At 47.1% G+C, this 16037-nt stretch overlaps 1 long non-coding RNA gene across 2 annotated transcripts; it reads left to right on the forward strand.

Moving 5' to 3' along the window:
- Window positions 1–4433: 4433 nt before the first annotated feature.
- Window positions 4434–13282, forward strand: LOC309515820. 2 transcript variants are annotated; one of them, XR_014212671.1, is made up of 3 exons: window positions 4434–5393; window positions 8754–12635; window positions 12781–13282. It is a non-coding gene; the product is annotated as an uncharacterized lncRNA (long non-coding RNA). The 2 variants fall into 2 exon arrangements; XR_014212672.1 differs by lacking the exon at window positions 4434–5393 and adding an exon at window positions 5438–6842.
- The last annotated feature ends 2755 nt before the right edge of the window (window positions 13283–16037 follow it).

A 16037-nucleotide genomic window follows, 5' to 3' on the forward strand; every position in this document is an offset into this window, starting at 1 on the left:
TATTCCGAGTTTGTGTGCCTCTTTTGTTGAGCTATAGCGGAAGAGCGTCCCTGCAGACCGCGCTAATGCTGTAAAGTTGGGAAGACACTGCAGAACAACGAATAGACCGGAATACTGTGTGGATGGACCAGTGGAACTCCACCAGTAATTCAGTATTATTGTGTCAACGATGGCACGTTGCAGAATACACACCCCCACACAAACCAGTCTGGAGGGCCAGGTCCACTGGGGTACCCTTAATTTTCATTTCCAGAGGGGTTGTATTCGTCTGTTGCAACACAAACAGTTAAGAGTCTTGTGGAGCAGTGACAAATTCATAATGGCATAATCGTGGAGTAGAGCTTACCTCGAAGTAAAGGGGTGCTGGACCGCAGCCCTGCTTGGGAACAGGTTCAGGAAATGGATGGAATATTCTGAGTAAATAAGTGGGTGGGTTTTGGTTTATGCGGGTATCTAGGTTTATAAATCCTAATGTTTCGAGAAGTCACGTTTTGGATCTTAAGAATGTAATCGGGTATATGATGAGCGGCAGGAGACCCTACCTAAAACACCCAAACCGAAGCAATTACGTTATATCAAACGATGCAATCCGTTAGCATGCAAATATTAGGGCCCTGGGGGGGGGGGGGAAACAACCCTCATCAATTTATATTATATTATATTATATTTATTTAACCGGATTTATATACCACACAATCCTCATAACCTCTAAGCGGTTTACATGAATTATGCAATATTGAGTTAACTCAAAAGTGTCCTATTATTCACCAGGATTCATCTTAGGGTACACTTAAAAGGTAAAGGGACCCCTGACCATTAGGTCAAGTCGCAGAGGACTCTGGGATTGCGGTGCTCATCTCGCTTTACTTGCCGAGGGAGCCGGCGTACAGCTTTCGGGTCATGTGGCCAGCATGACTAAGCCACTTCTAGCGAACCAGAGCAGCAGGAAACGCCATTTACCTTCCCGCCTGAGCGGTACCTATTTATCTACTTGCACTACGTGCTTTCGAACTGCTAGGTTGGCAGGAGCTGGGACCAATAACGGGATGTCACCCCGTCGACCTTCTGATCTGCAACCCACAGGGCAACCCGCGTCCCTTGTAAGTACACTTACTGGAGAGTAAATCCCACTAAATGCCATACTTACTTTTGAGGAACTACATGCGTAGAAGCCCCCTGGTACAGCAATCGGGGTGGGGATCGCAGCTGGAGTGTCGGAAAGAAAATCCCAGGGCAGTCAAGGAAACATATTTCGAAGTAATATGTGTTCAATATTTAAGCAAGGAGACCTACTTTCCTAGTCAATATAAATATGATTACCGTGGCTGTGTAGCACACCATACATTAAAAGCACATATAAAGCGTACTCCCCAGGAATCCTGGCAACTGTAGTTTGCCCATCGCAGCACTGTAATTTGCAGCACCCTTAACAAATTCCAGTGCCCAGGATCCTTGGGGGGGGTGCTTTTAACACATATATATGCTTACGCCGCCCCTGTGTGCTTGACTGAGGTTGTAAACTGAGACTCAGGTTGTAAACCTGAAAGTCACCTTACCCTGAGTCAGACCAGAGAGAGGTATGATTTGGGGATAGCTCACGTTTTATTTGTGGGGTGCTGCTGAGACTTGTAAATCTCAGCTCTTGACTGAGGCTGTTCCTGCGGCTTTGGGTTCAGTGAGAAACTCGTGGGAAAGAACCCTCTCATTCTAGTACTGCCTGGAAAATCGTTTCAGGGGCCACTCTCCTGGTTGCTACAGGACTCCAACTCCTATCGACTGGGGCTGATGGGAGTCGGAATCCAGCAAAAGCTGGAGGGGCCGCAGTCTCCCTCCCCATCCATGATGCGGATCCGTGACACTTAATTCCTCCTCGCCGCGCACTTCTCTGCGGGGAGGCTCCATTGAAAGCCTTCCAAGGACTCCTGGGTGCCAGTTGGTACAACAGACCAGATTCAGGTCGAGAGGAGGAACCTCAGAGAGACCTGGGAAGAGAATCCCACAAAGCCACCCTAGACCATGAGACTGAGCACCAAAGATCGGCGATGAGCACCCCACGGGTCTTTGCACCACACAACAGCACGACCCATCGCCTCCAGATTCAGCCTTATATCGATCGTTGCGTGCATTTTGAAGGACGGGTAATAGCAATAAGTGATCGCGACTCGCCTTCTTCTTGCGGTTATTGTGATTATTGTGATTATTATTATTATTATTATTCCCCTTTTATTGGCTTCGATTCCGATTCGGGATTCTGCATTTGCAGTTAGCGTAACACCTTTTGTTTCTGTAATAGAGCAAAGGGAGTCGGGTAGGGTACCTGCGCATCCCAAGCCTCGGTTTGCGGCTCAGTAGTGCTTACTCCAGAGTAACTGTGCATGGAGTTGCAATCCTAATGCACGTGCTGCTCAAGGGAGCGTGCATAGAATCGCAGCCTTGGTCCATTTTCTTAAAGCATTGCCATCGGAAGAAAGAAAGAAAGAAAGAAAGAAAGAAAGAAAGAAAGAAAGAAAGAAAGAAAGAAAGCCTCTAGGTTTAGTGAAATAAATGAGGTCAGGCCCCACTCCAGAGTCTGGAAGACCCGGGAAAATTAGAAGCTTTCGGCCCCAAACAGGATTGATTCGTTCACAAAACAACATAATCTCCCCGCTTCCCCTTTCTCCAGGCAGAGAACATTGTACAGGATCCCCCACCATTTTAATTTTTTTAAAAAAAATGCGTTTTCTTTCCCCCTCTCTCCTTTGCAGTAGTGCTTTTTACTTTTTTCTTTCAAACTTCGGCCGACTTTAAATGTTCTTGGCAAATCAAAGCACGTGTCCTTTGAAGAAGGTGTGTAATTGGCGTTTAAGGCATGTATGGAATTCCCAGATGTCTATAAAATAAGAAAGTGCATTTGGCAGGTCACTTCAAGGTGGAGCAGGTTAAAATCACTCGCACAGGCTGCCCCCCTCCACATCCCCCGCCCTCTTCTGAACAGCAGACCCTGTTTCCACTTTAGAAGCAACTGAGCACGTGATCGGCGAATCCAGAAAGTGTTGCCTTGCTTGGGAATAATCAATATTGGATTTAAAAGACGCCGAGAAAGAGGTTACTTTAAGCAGTCGCATCCTCCCCCCCACCCCAATCTGAGCTTCTACTACATAAAAATCACGTGCTTTAAAGCAGACAGACAGCTAAAAAGAAGCAACATTGGAATGGGAAGATCTCAGCCCTTGAACTAATTTACTTGGGAATAAATCTCATCCAAATCAGTTGCATTTCGCTTCCCAGTAAACGTGTTTCGTATTGGGGAGTGGATTTTCTCTCTCTTTCCTAAACAGTGTTTCGACATACCCACGTCGATTTGACGGGTTAAAGGAGTCCTTCATCAGCTAGAATCCCTGGAAGTGGTTCTGAATCATAAGATCCAACCCTCAATTTAGAAACCCAAAGAAAACCGCCCGGTTGCTCTTTCCTCCGAAAATGTCATCTCTCTAGATCACGAGGTTTTAATATAAGGGAGGGAAAGAAAAAATATCTTCATGAAATCGACTGATGTTCATGGTGTGGTGTGCCAGCTTTTGAGTGATACAGCACTCTTCCTCAAGACGCTTGTTGCGGGAGGGGAGGAGAGGCGTTTCTCTGAATAGAGAATAACTCCACCCCGTTTTCCTTTATTTTCTTAAATTGCCAGCTTTGAGGAGGGATAGTGTTCTTCAGATCAGGGACACTAGTGTCATTTCCGGGGGGAGGGTCTTACCCAATCTGCCTGCTAAACAAGTAAGCTTTTCCCCCCAGGTAGATACTCTCGGAATAGGCTAAAGTGGTTAAATATAGGTTAGATTACAACGCAGTTAAACGGCCATTTTTCTTTTGAAGGTGGGAATACAAATTCCTCTTTACTGAGCAACAAAAATGTTAGGAGAAAGTGATCAAGCTTCAGAGTCCAGGAGATATCATCGATATTAAGCCAAGCGGGAGGAGGGTGAGGTGAGAAATTTGGCTTGATATTAAACTCATGATGTCGGCGTTGATTAAAAAGTAGTTTTTTGTTGTTGAAACCTCTCAGAAGGTTGCGGAGAAGGAACTATTCCATTTCAGAATTTACTCTGTTGAAGAGTCCTGAGTTACTGGGAAACTGGCACATTTCTGAACCTTGCGTGATCCCAATAAAGGTCTTCTTTTACTGTCTCTGTTTGAATTTTGTTCTAATGGCCAATATGACTTCCTGCTTTTGATTAGTCTCAGATGCGTCTTTTTGCCGCAGCTGTGTATGAAATTGTCTATCTTACACATACGTACATGGTAAGCTTTTTTTTTTTTGCAATTCGATTTGAAAGGGTGGGAACACGCCGTTCAAGAAAAGAGTGGCATCTTAAAAGACTTAACAGTGAAATCTGGTATCTACTCAGAAGTAAGTAAAGGGACCTTTGTTGTTGTTGTTTAGTCGTCCAACTCTTTGTGACCCCATGGACCAGAGCACGCCAGGCACTCCTGTCTTCCACTGCCTCCCGCAGTTTGGTCAAATTCATGCTGGTAGCTTCGAGAACACTATCCAACCATCTCGTCCTCTGTCGTCCCCTTCTCCTTGTGCCCTCCATCTTTCCCAACATCAGGGTCTTTTCCAGGAAGTCTTCTCTTCTCATGAGGTGGCGAAAGTATTGGAGCCTCAACTTCACGATCTTACTTACTTACTGGGACCTTACTCCCAGGTAAATTGGCACAGAATCTTTACTGGGCAGCGGACGAAATCTGATGCCCTCAGAGATCTGCGATGCTGCAAGCCTCCCTTTCTTGGGAATAAACGCCATGGAACTGAATGGGACTTGCTTCAGAGTGGGCACGTATTGCATTGCTCTGCTGCTCTCTCCAAATGCCGCAAGCCTCTTTGCGGTGACAAAACCCTAGAATAAAAACTACAAGTAGAAAAAAACTTGACCCCCTTTGAGAGCGCTCAAAATGTCTGATTTTTCATGCGCCCGATTTTTGTTGACGAAGAGGAAATCTTTTCCTGCAGAAGCTGAATGGGCCGGCGGCAGCTGGTGGCATTTTCTTTGGTCAAGGAGAGCGTCCCTTTCAAGGCAATGGGACTCCCGAAGTCAGCCTGTAAAAGGCGCGGATCTTGAGGGCTGTGTCCAGGCTTTCGTATTTTCTTTGGAGAGGTGTCAGTCTTTCCAAAGAGAGATGTCAGTCGCGTTTGCCGCTTTGCCTTCACAACGGACGTCAGTCTTGTTGTAACCTAATCGGCAGTCAAATCGGGTTGACATCTGCCTGTCGTGGCCTCGAACTGTCGAGGCTGCGCCGAGAACGCGCTTGTTGTCACGTCAAAGCTTCAGAGCTGAGGAGGACAGAAACTTGAGTTCGCTTTCTCCTTCTCGGTTGTCACCCTCACGTGTCGAGAAAGGAATATGAAACAGGTAAGGGTCCCTCGATTCGAATTCGAGCGAAAACACCCACCAAACACCGACCGATCCGAATCCTCGTCCCCTAAAAGGAAGCCTTGACGATTCTGTATTTGGAACGGAAAGTTCTCTTGCAAAGGAAATAGGCTGCGGAATAGCAGCAGGGTGAAGGGAGGTCAGTGCGACTTTCTTTCACTTTGCACGGCCCGATCCGATGCGTGTTTACTCGGGAGTAAGTCCGAGAGAATTCCACAGCGCTCCGCACCCTTTAACATTGCGGAGGAACTGGCCGCATCCGGTCGAATGTATGCAAACGGGCGCAACGGGTGGCAGCTTGATCTTACGCTCACGTTTACACGAAAGTATAATTCGCAATAGTGTTGGGTCCCAAACAACTGCATAGGATTGCAGCCTTAAGTGTTGCAGCTTTCGCTCGCCGCCAGCCCCCGCAGCTGCCGATTTAGTTCCAAATTATGTTTTCTGTGATTATGTGTGGACGGACACATAATTTAGAGTGGGCGGGGGGCGATCCTACTGCCAGCACTGAAAAAGGGGAGCTTCACAGCTAAGCAGGTACCTGAAGGAGCTTGATTTTGGCCAGATGTTGGAATCGAGGGTGGAGGGATTGTCACGTGAAGCGAACAGATGTGGAAATTGCCAGCCGGGCACTTCCCCCCCCTCCCCCGTCTTCTTGCCAGTGAACAGCCAGAGCCAGGCTTGGAAGAAAGGAAGTTGAAGTTTAAATCGAGGAAACAACCCTCCGCTCCCCACAATGCCCCGTTTTTTATTGCTTGTAAAGACTTTGCCTTGCAAAGAACGTAGGAGCGCAGGAAGCTGCCTTATCCGGAGTTAGACTGCTCGCGCGGCTAGCTCAGTATTGACAACGCTGAGTGGCAGAAGGTGTGCAGGATTCTCTTCCAGGTCCTACCTAGAGATGCCAGGGATTGAACTCGGAATCTTCTGCATACAAGACAGATGCTCTACCGCTGAGCCAGGAGCCTTCTCCTTTCCCATTTCCGTCCCTTTGACATAGTTCACACCCCCCACCCTCACCCAGAGAGAGAGAGACTTCCACCGCTCTTGTCCTATGGTTTTGCCCAAACATGGGGCTCCAAGCCATGACCCTGAGATTGAGTCTCATGCTCTACCAACTGAGCTTTCCAATGTCATACCTGAGTGCTGAGCCTTAACCTTGGAACCTGGGGAGACGTCATCAAGCAGATTGCCTCTGAGCAAGTGCAGAATGTATTATTTATTTATTTATTTCGTTTAGTGGGAACATCCTGCGGGTTGCAGAACAGAGTTGGTAGGCCCCGCCCCTCCAGGTGTTATTAGGTTCCCTGGCCAATGGCCATGCTGGCTGGGGCTGATGGGAAATGGAGTTCAAAGACACCCTGAGGGCCGCCCACAGGCGCCTCATTCCCCGTGGTCGAACGTGGGTGGGATACCTGGCTGAACTATTAGGTGAGTTTCTGAGTATGCGACCCAATTCTTGAGAGTCTTTAGCTGACAGAGGGTCCCGTCGGTTCCAACGAGGCTTGGAGTCCAGTCTAAAAGACGCGAGCAGCCCATCCATGTACTGTAATCGACTCCTAGCCCAGAGCTAGAGCCCACACCTGGACCTGACACACCGAAGGTCCCATGTTGAAGTTCCTGGCATAACTAGTTAAAAGCAGCCCCTGATGGGGAAAAGCTTCTTCCTACCTTAAACCCTGGAGAATAGCAGCTGTCAGCCAGAGCAGGAGACACTAGGCTGGACGGGGTCTCTGACCTGAGGCAGGGCAGCTTGCTGTGTTCTTATATGCAGAGTTCCCACTGAATTTCAGTGGTCCCAAATGAGGGCAGCGCTTTAACGTGGAAGTCAAGTTTTCTTGCATTCAGTTCAGCCGGGCTTACTTGCCAGTCACTCTCTCCCTGCCTAGCCTCACAGGGTTCTTGTGAGGATGACAGGGATCTTGTTCCTATGAGGAAAGGTGGTCTAAAAATAGACTAATGTAGCGGACCTTTTGTCAATTTCCAGAAGGAGAGCCAGGATAGTTGTGGCAAAGATTCGGAAAGAAGGATATACATTTGTATCCGCTTCCAAGCACTCTAGTCCTCAAAAGCTTAGTCATAGTGGAGTTGTTCTACTCTTCAAGCTTTTTGATAGAATCTTAGAGTTGGAAGGGGCAATGAGAGTCATCTAACCCGCCTGCAATGCGGGAGTCTACGACTCGCTTCTATAACAGTCTTCAATCTGGGACAGGCAGCAGAGTCCGCAGACAGGGATGGTGGGAATTTCAGCAATATTTTTCCTTGGATAACCCTTGTCACTATTTTTATCCCTCACCAACACTGTGTAAGAGACACATCCCTGAGAGGGTATACGCACCTTTGCCCCCCCCATGCCTTCTACAATAGACAGCGGCGGACAGGTGGTGCACCCCTCTGTATCCCCACTCCTTGTCTTCCCTTGGCTGGTCCTTAAGTGATCCACAACGGACCCAAGATGAATTAAGTGTCTGTTATAACATGGCGCTCTCCAAATACTGTTAGAATACAACACCCATCTTCCTTGACCATTGGTAATATCGGCTGAGACCGATGGGAGTTGTAGTCCAACCATGTGTCAAGGGCACCATGCTCTGTAACCCTTTGAACAGAAATTAAAGGGAATAGAATTGATAGTGCCCTATCCTGGATGCAATACCCGCCGATATCTTTGGTTTGAGGTGTGTCAATCTGCTATCCTTAGCTGGCTCATCTGAAAGAAAGAGCTGTCGAAATCCGAGAGACCGACTTGCAAGCAATCGCAGCGATGGAGGCTGCAGAATTTCACTGGTATGACGGCTCTTTGGAAAGTTACTTTCTGAATAAATTTTGCAGGGCAATCATCTGCTTGTGGGAAGCTCCATGGTGCAAGGTAGGTCTTACTTCCGAGTAAAAACAGATAGGCTTGCACTACAAATCACGACTAAATTATCAGGCTCCAATCCTATACACACTGACTTGGGAGCAACTCACCAGGAGTTATGTATTGACCTGCGCATATATATTTCCTCCTCACCAACCCCCCCCCCAAAAAAAACCCCACCGCAATTTGGATTAGGAGAATCCTCCATGCTGAAGGATGCTGCGTTGAATTTGCGTAGGACAGAGCTGATTTATACACAACCTTAACACAACGCTGGTCTCCCCATCTCCATCGGTCACGTCGGGTATGAGGTATCTTCCATCTATTTTACTATTCTGTAAAATGGAACCAAATCGAACAACTTCCCTTGTGTTCATGGCTTAGATGGCCATGATGAATTTAATAAAGGGTTACAGAACAAGGCAGAACGTTGTACCCCACTAAAAACAAAACCCCCACACTTCAATACTCTTTTTTTGTAGGAACTGAGCGCTGAAGTACCTTAAAACTGGTGTGCCTTATTGAATACCTGGAGGGAAACGAGGGGTGTGCGCAGCGATCACACGACGTGGCCTTGGCTGTGACAAAACCGGCTTCAGTGTTTCTCCAGAAATCCAGCGGCCGGTGACCTTGGAGGCAACATCTTAAGCCGACCTGCCTCACAATGATCTGGTTGGGTGGTTGTTGGGAGTTTGAGAAAAAACACATGGAAAATACTCGATGTAAGCCGTTTTCGACCCTTTTTAGTAAATGGCTGCGCCTTTGTTTTGGAGAGTGATTCTTTTAGAACTTGAATAACACCCACAGCTTTCCCCGTCACGCGTGCAAATCACTTCCTAGAAAATGCCCAGCGCAACCTGCACGTCTAGGATTAATAGGGGTGGGGGGCAGGCGAACACGGTCGCCACCCATAATCCAGGAGTTCCCTGGAGGAAATGTACTTTTCATCTACAAACCAGGAATGGATCCGAAGCTGGAAGTTAAAGTCAGGCTGCAATCCTCAGGCTATTTCTTTGACAGTTAACCTCCTCGAAACAAACAGGATCCCTTCCAGAGAATATAAGGTGGGATCGTTAACGTGGCATTTCTGTTTCAGAAATCTGAATTAAAGAGGACGCTCTCTGGGCCCATATGTCTGGGGACACCGTTGCTGCAATGGAGGCTGCCTTCTGTCCACTGGTCCATGTAGCTCACTGCTGTCTACATTGACCGGCAGCTGCTCTCCAAGGTTCATGACTGGAGGTATTGTAAGCCCTACCCGGAGGTGCCGGGGATTGAACCCAGGAGGTAGAGCTCAGCCAGTATAGAGCATGAGACACATCATCTCAGGGCCGTGTGTTCAAGCCCCGTGATGGGCAAAAGATGCCTTCATTGCAAGGGGTTGGACTAAATGACCCTCAGGGTCCCTTCCAATTCTATGCTTCTATGACCTGCTAGGATTAGAAAGGGGGTTTCCAGCTCTTGTAGGGACGTTTTATACCCTGTAATTTTTTAGAGGATCTAAGGCCAGAGCCCCACTGAGCCCCACTAGTTTCAGTTTCGACCAGACATCACAGGACTGTGTGAAAGAATCAGCAGGAGTAGGTTTTTGTTATGGCACAGGGAATGATGTGGCAGAAGAGACTGGGCAATGGGGCTGGGCAATGGGGACGTGTCCACCTGTTTAAGCACAGACAATGGATGGGCGGCTGGGAATCCTGAGAGAATGCCTTTGCATCTCTGGATCATGGCCTCTGGGTGTTCCTAGCTTGGATCAACCGTTTTGTTAGGAATGATGTCTTTTTGGTTTTCATTTTTTTAAATTAATCTATATTTCTAGTAACCTTTGTATCATGGGGGGAGGAAAAAAACACATATTGCCATTTGCTCCTTAACTGGCCTTGGTGGGACCCTGAATGCAGCTTTAAGGGAGACCGCAATAGATAATTTTGCCTTGGAACAAGGGCATAGCGACCAGAAAATGAAAATGCATAGCAAGCGGTGGGTCATATACAATTGCCACACTAAATTTATTTCCCCAGCCAGTGTTGCCTCCCACCAGGAATGGTGGTAGATGCATTGGCTGTGGCAAAAAGCAAAATTGCTGTGATGCGGGATCAAATGGCAAGAAAGACATCTACAGACACGCTCTGTAAGAACCTCTCGCCACGACAGTCGGGCTTCTTCTGACTGCTTTGGGCCACGCCTTCAAGTGTGGGAGGTGGTTTTGCGAACAAAAGACTGCGCCAGGCCCCCGCCCCGAGGCGCTTACACGTTGTAATAAATTATAGAATTATAGAGTTGAAAGGGACCCAGATGGTCATCTAGTCCTTGCAGGAATCCTGCTCACAGGATTGGGCAAAGGGGTGGAAGATGGAGAAAGGCTGAGCACTGAAGCTCTGCTTAGTTGCTGCATAGTAGAGTCCTGCTTGTTCCCTTGCTCTCGACCCCATAAATGAGCATCTCGCACCCGCAGTGTATTTCAGCCATACAGAATCGGAGTCACACCGGAGTCACACCGCAACGCTCTTAAACGCCCGAAGATGGGCGCGCATCAAACCAGCTGGAAGGCTGGTTGCGTAGGGCGCGACGGGATTGTGTGTGAGTTACCGTAGAAAGAGGCACACCCTGCCACGAGCCCCATTGAACTGAACGAGAAGACGGGCAGCGCTCCCAGCTTCTGTTCCTTTCAATGACTTCTCCGTGGATCGGGCCCTCTGTCACGATTATTATTCCAAGCGGGGCTTGAATTATCGATGCCACTGCGCAGCTCGCTCGGATTCGGGGCTCACTGACTTATGCTAAAGTTAGCCGAGCACACGAGGACTTCCGACTCAACATCCTCACCGTCGAGCTGTCGGGATTTCGGCCGCAGGTTGGAGGCAGCGGACTCTAAACGCACCTTTTCCGCACACCCGGTTTCGGGAGGGCGGCTCGCTTTTCGGGTTTACGCAGGAAATCGATTCCTGCAATGCAAGAGCCGTCGCCCAAGAGACACCGAGCGTTAGAAATTCACTGTGTTTCATCCCTTTTACAGAGTCTGAGTTAGCACGACCTTGAGACATACTCTTCTCGCCCTTCAGGAGATAGATAGATTGATAGATAAAATGCACCGAATTAAACTGGGATAACGAGCGGAACGAGGAGTCACCCCTTCGCTTTCCTCCCGGAGCGTTTTTATCATAATCGCTCTAGCGTTAGATCTTATTTTTATTGCTAAAAAAAGGGGGGCTATCACACAAATACACAAACAAATACGAGTCTAGTAGCACCAAGACTAACAAATGCAACTTCAGGCATGTCTACTCGGAAGTAAGACTCACTGAGTTCAGTAGGCCTAGGGGAAGTGTTACGTGACTTCAGCTTTCTCCGGGCAGAAGCTTTTCTGAATTTGAGTCCATTTTTATTAAATAACAACCCGGGAAAACTTAACCAGCCTGTTAGTCTTTAAATGGCCACATGATCCGGACCGCGTGCGTGAGAGTTTATGCGCTGTAACAGACTAGGGCTAACGCAAACCCTACCTATAAATCCGATTTTCCTATCGAATTCAGCCTTTCTGAGTAAAGACGTGGTTCGGATTGTGCTGTTAAGGCTGCAGTCGTGTCCCCTTTTAAACCTGGGAGTCAGCCCCATTGGATTCAATGGGACCTACTTCTGAGCAGCGACTTACAGAATAGCTGCAGTCGCTGCCCATTTAACTGACAAGAAGCCTCACCGAACTGAAAGGGACTCACGTCTGACAGAGCAGGCATAAGATTGCTCTGTGAAAAGCGCCCCCCCCCCCACTTCCAAAAGTCGTCGTGTTGCGCTTCGCCTCTGATCTTGTGAAACAGGAACGAAAGAAATTCAATTGCGGGGCATGGTGGTGGAATAAAACAGCAGCTGGGCTGTCCGTCGTTAGGGTTGCACTTCTGGCCGTGACTCAGTGGGAGAGGAATCGCTGGGCAAGTAGAAGCTCCGGGTTCAATTCGTGGCATTTCTGGGGCTGGGGACACCCCCTCCCCAAAACCCATATATATATATTCCTTCCAGTAGCACCTTAGAGACCAACTAAGTTAGTTATTGAGCTAAATGGTTTGACTCAAGTTACTGGCTAGCGACACACTTTTAGCCCCCACTCCACCCCCGCTTCCCATTTCACACGATTTTAAGCAGCCGCCAGTTTTGCCACGGACTTTAACAGATTCAGACCCGGTCTACGGCTCCGCAGTTGGATTGACTGGAACCTTTTATGTTCAGTGCTCTACCTTGCAGGGTTGTTGTGAGAACTGAACGAGGCAGCGAGAGAACAACGTGTGGCGCGTTCCTTAGGAGGAAGGGGGAAATACAACACAGAATCACACACACACGTGTGTGTGTGTAATAGCAGTGGCGTAGCGTGGGTTGTCAGTACCCGGGGCAAGGCAAGTAATTTGCGCCCCCTAACCCGTGGATTTGCGCCCCCTAACCCTACCCCCCAGATGTTGCGCCCGGTGCGGCCGGCCTCCCCTGCACCCCCCACGCTACGCCACTGTGTAATAGTATGAGGAGGAGGAGGAATTGCATCTTGCCTTCTGTCCGGATAACTTTCTGACAGTAGTAAGAGCTGTTCCAGGAGAGGTGGGGGGCTCTCCTTAAAAAAAGCGCCCGTCGGGTATGCTCGAGTTGAGTTTCCTGCTTGCCAGCGGGTTGGACTAGATGACCCCGCCGATCCCTTCCAACTCTACTAATTCTAGGATTTAGACGAACAGTGCTTTCCCCCCACCAACGATCAAGCGAGAACGAGGAGTACCCGACCTGATGCTGCTGACGTGGACCTCAAGCGGTGTGAACTCGGAACCGGAGGTCTACTCAGACGTAAGCCCCATTGTAGTCAATAGGACTTACCGGTACTTCCAGGTATGCCCGTAAAGGACTGCAGCCTTCTTATCCCATGCAACTTTTAGCCACGTTTTGTCATTATTATTAATCATATCAATCATATTGTTGTTATATTAACCAATAATAATAATCATAACAACAACAATAATAAATGTTATTATTATTATTATTATTATTAACCATCATAATCACTATTAACCTATTATTGACCTATTATTAACCTATCATCATCATCAATCACCATCAATCATATTGTTGTTATATTAACTAATAATAATAGCAACAACAACAACAACAATAATAATATTTTTATTATTATTAACCATCATACTCATTATTAACCTATTATTGACCTATTATTAACCTATCATCATCATCGTCAGTTACCATTGCCTTGCGTTTTCCTTCTGACGCTGGGGAGAAGGCAAACATTGGAGCCACGTGGAAATGTAACATAATCAAATATTCCAGTTATGCCGCGGCTGCCCCCCGCCCCCCCCGCCAGTTTCTTCTGTTCGCGGAGCACCTTTCAACTTCAAGGGCTTTGCACCAATATAAACCAGATCCAGAGCCGGGCGGCTTTTCCTCCCCGCTCCGCCGCCGCCCCACCTCACTCTCTCCCTTCAGATCTAAACTTAAAACATATATCATAGATCAGTTTTCATCCTGCGAATTTAGGCGCAACCCCGAGACCTGTCTTTTCAAAGGCAGTCGAGGCTGGAGTCTGCTATATTTAATCCAGCCAGCTATTAAATGTCCTCCGGCTTGAATCGCGAATTTCAAACAGGAATCTGGAAATGGGGATAATGACAGGGGTTTTCCCCCCCTTTTCTTTTCCTTTTTCCTTTTTAAACAGTTGAGTTAGGGAAGGAGGGAGAGGGAGGAAGACAATTCCTGGGTCTTTGATTTTGATTCCCCGCCTCCCCACCCCCACCACCCACACAAAAGGAAAAATAAAAATGAAGAGAAATAAATGAAATATCAGCTCAGCTCTAAGACCCTGCACAATTTCTAAATAAATATCAACAATTGTCCTCTTTATCCTATTTTCTGTCATGAGATGCAGCTGGTCCTACTTGGTGTAAAACAAACACATTGTTATTTCACAGAAATTGTTGCTTTTGCCTAGGACATGCATCATACATTTAAATCACATTTAATGACTTCCCCAAAAGAACCGTGAGAACTTTAGTTTACCCATCACAGAACTACAATTCCCAGCACCTTTAAACTACAGCTTCCAGGATTCTTGGGTGTGTGTGTGCAGCCATGCTTTAAATGAAATATGCTTGTCATTATTTACAGGATTAACAGATTAATTATTATGAAATTTCTATGGAACACAGCCCACTTCATCTCATGTATGACACACTCTCTTTCCTTACTTCCATTTGTATGACAGGAAAGATCTGTGATAATAATTGTTTTTGATGCAAAGCGCAGAATATACAAGGTAACGTACTGAGCCATCCACAACAGCAGTAGCAGCTGGTGAGAACAAAAATCACCCTAGTTTTTATATGCTAACATTACACCTGCTGTGGGAGAGAAAACCCTGGTCTGGATTGAGTCCTAAACACATGGAATCAAAGGTTGCTGAGACTCACATGCTGGAATCTCACTTTGAAGTTCCTGTGCTGGAAAAAAAAATCATTTCACTCTATCCCTATCCATCTCCTCATTATTCATTTCGACCTGCCTCTGACCGGTTTATTGTGTCCAAAGAGCTGCTAAGTTTCCCTTTCCTGTGTTGCCACCCCTGACTTGCAACTGGCTCATCCCCTCTCTGTGATTTTTCACTTTTTTGTGGAGTTGAATTCATCTATAAAAAAATTGGTGGAGGCTCGACACACACACATCTGATCAGTGACATTGTGGATATGATTCCAATGCACACTTACTTACCTGTGAGTATCACATCCTTGAACTGAATAGGATATACTGAATAGGAACGGGTGGAGAGGGTGGCGGAATTCAGGTTTTTGGGAGTGACTATGGATCAGGGCATGACTTGGAGCGCAAATACCACTGCTCTGGTGAAGAAGGCCCAGCAGAGAATTTATTTCCTCAGACTTTTAAAAAAGAACAATCTGAGTGAGAGACTGCTGGTGTCCTTCTACCGAGGCTCCATAGAGAGCATACTTGCATACTGTATTTGTGCTTGGTTCTCCAGTTGTACAGCTAGGGAGAGGAAGGTGCTCCAGAAGGTCATAACCACAGCCCAAAGGATTATTGGTCACCCTCTCCCACCTTTGGAAGAACTGTACGGTTCCCGTTGCCTTAGGAAAGCAAACAACATCCTGCAGGATCCATCTCACCCGGGATACAGTCTGTTTGCACTACTGCCTTCTGGCAGGAGGTATAGAAACATCAAGTCAAGGACAAATAGACTGAAAAACAGTTTCTATCCAAGAGCTGTGGCCTTTTTGAATGCTGTAACTCGATAGTGAGACCTGGGAGTTTGATGGGTGTGGGTGTGGGTGTGGTTGGAAGGTGGTTTGTTTGGTTGTTGCTGTTGTTCTGCTTTTGTTGTTTTTAAGGGATGGCATCCAATTTCGTTGCACTTGTGCAATGTTGCACTAGTGTAATGACAATAAAGAATCTATCTATCTATCTATCTATCTATCTATCTATCTATCTATCTATCATCTATCTATCTATCTATCTATCATCTATCTATCTGCATTATTAAGTATGTTTAGGATAGGGCTGGAAACTCTCTTCCTTTAATCAATGGGATGCAGGGGGGGGGAGCTGATCTTACAAATTACAGTGGTACCTTGGGTTACAGACGCTTCAGGTTACAGACTCCAGTAACCCAGAAATAGTACCTCGAGTTAAGAACTTTGCTTCAGGATGAGAACAGAAATCGTGTTCCAGCAGCGCGGCAGCAGCAGGAGGCCCCATTAGCTAAAGTGGTGCTT

This window comes from Podarcis vaucheri (genome assembly GCF_965113315.1).
Source record: "Podarcis vaucheri genome assembly, chromosome: 12".
Lineage (NCBI taxonomy): Eukaryota > Metazoa > Chordata > Lepidosauria > Squamata > Lacertidae > Podarcis > Podarcis vaucheri.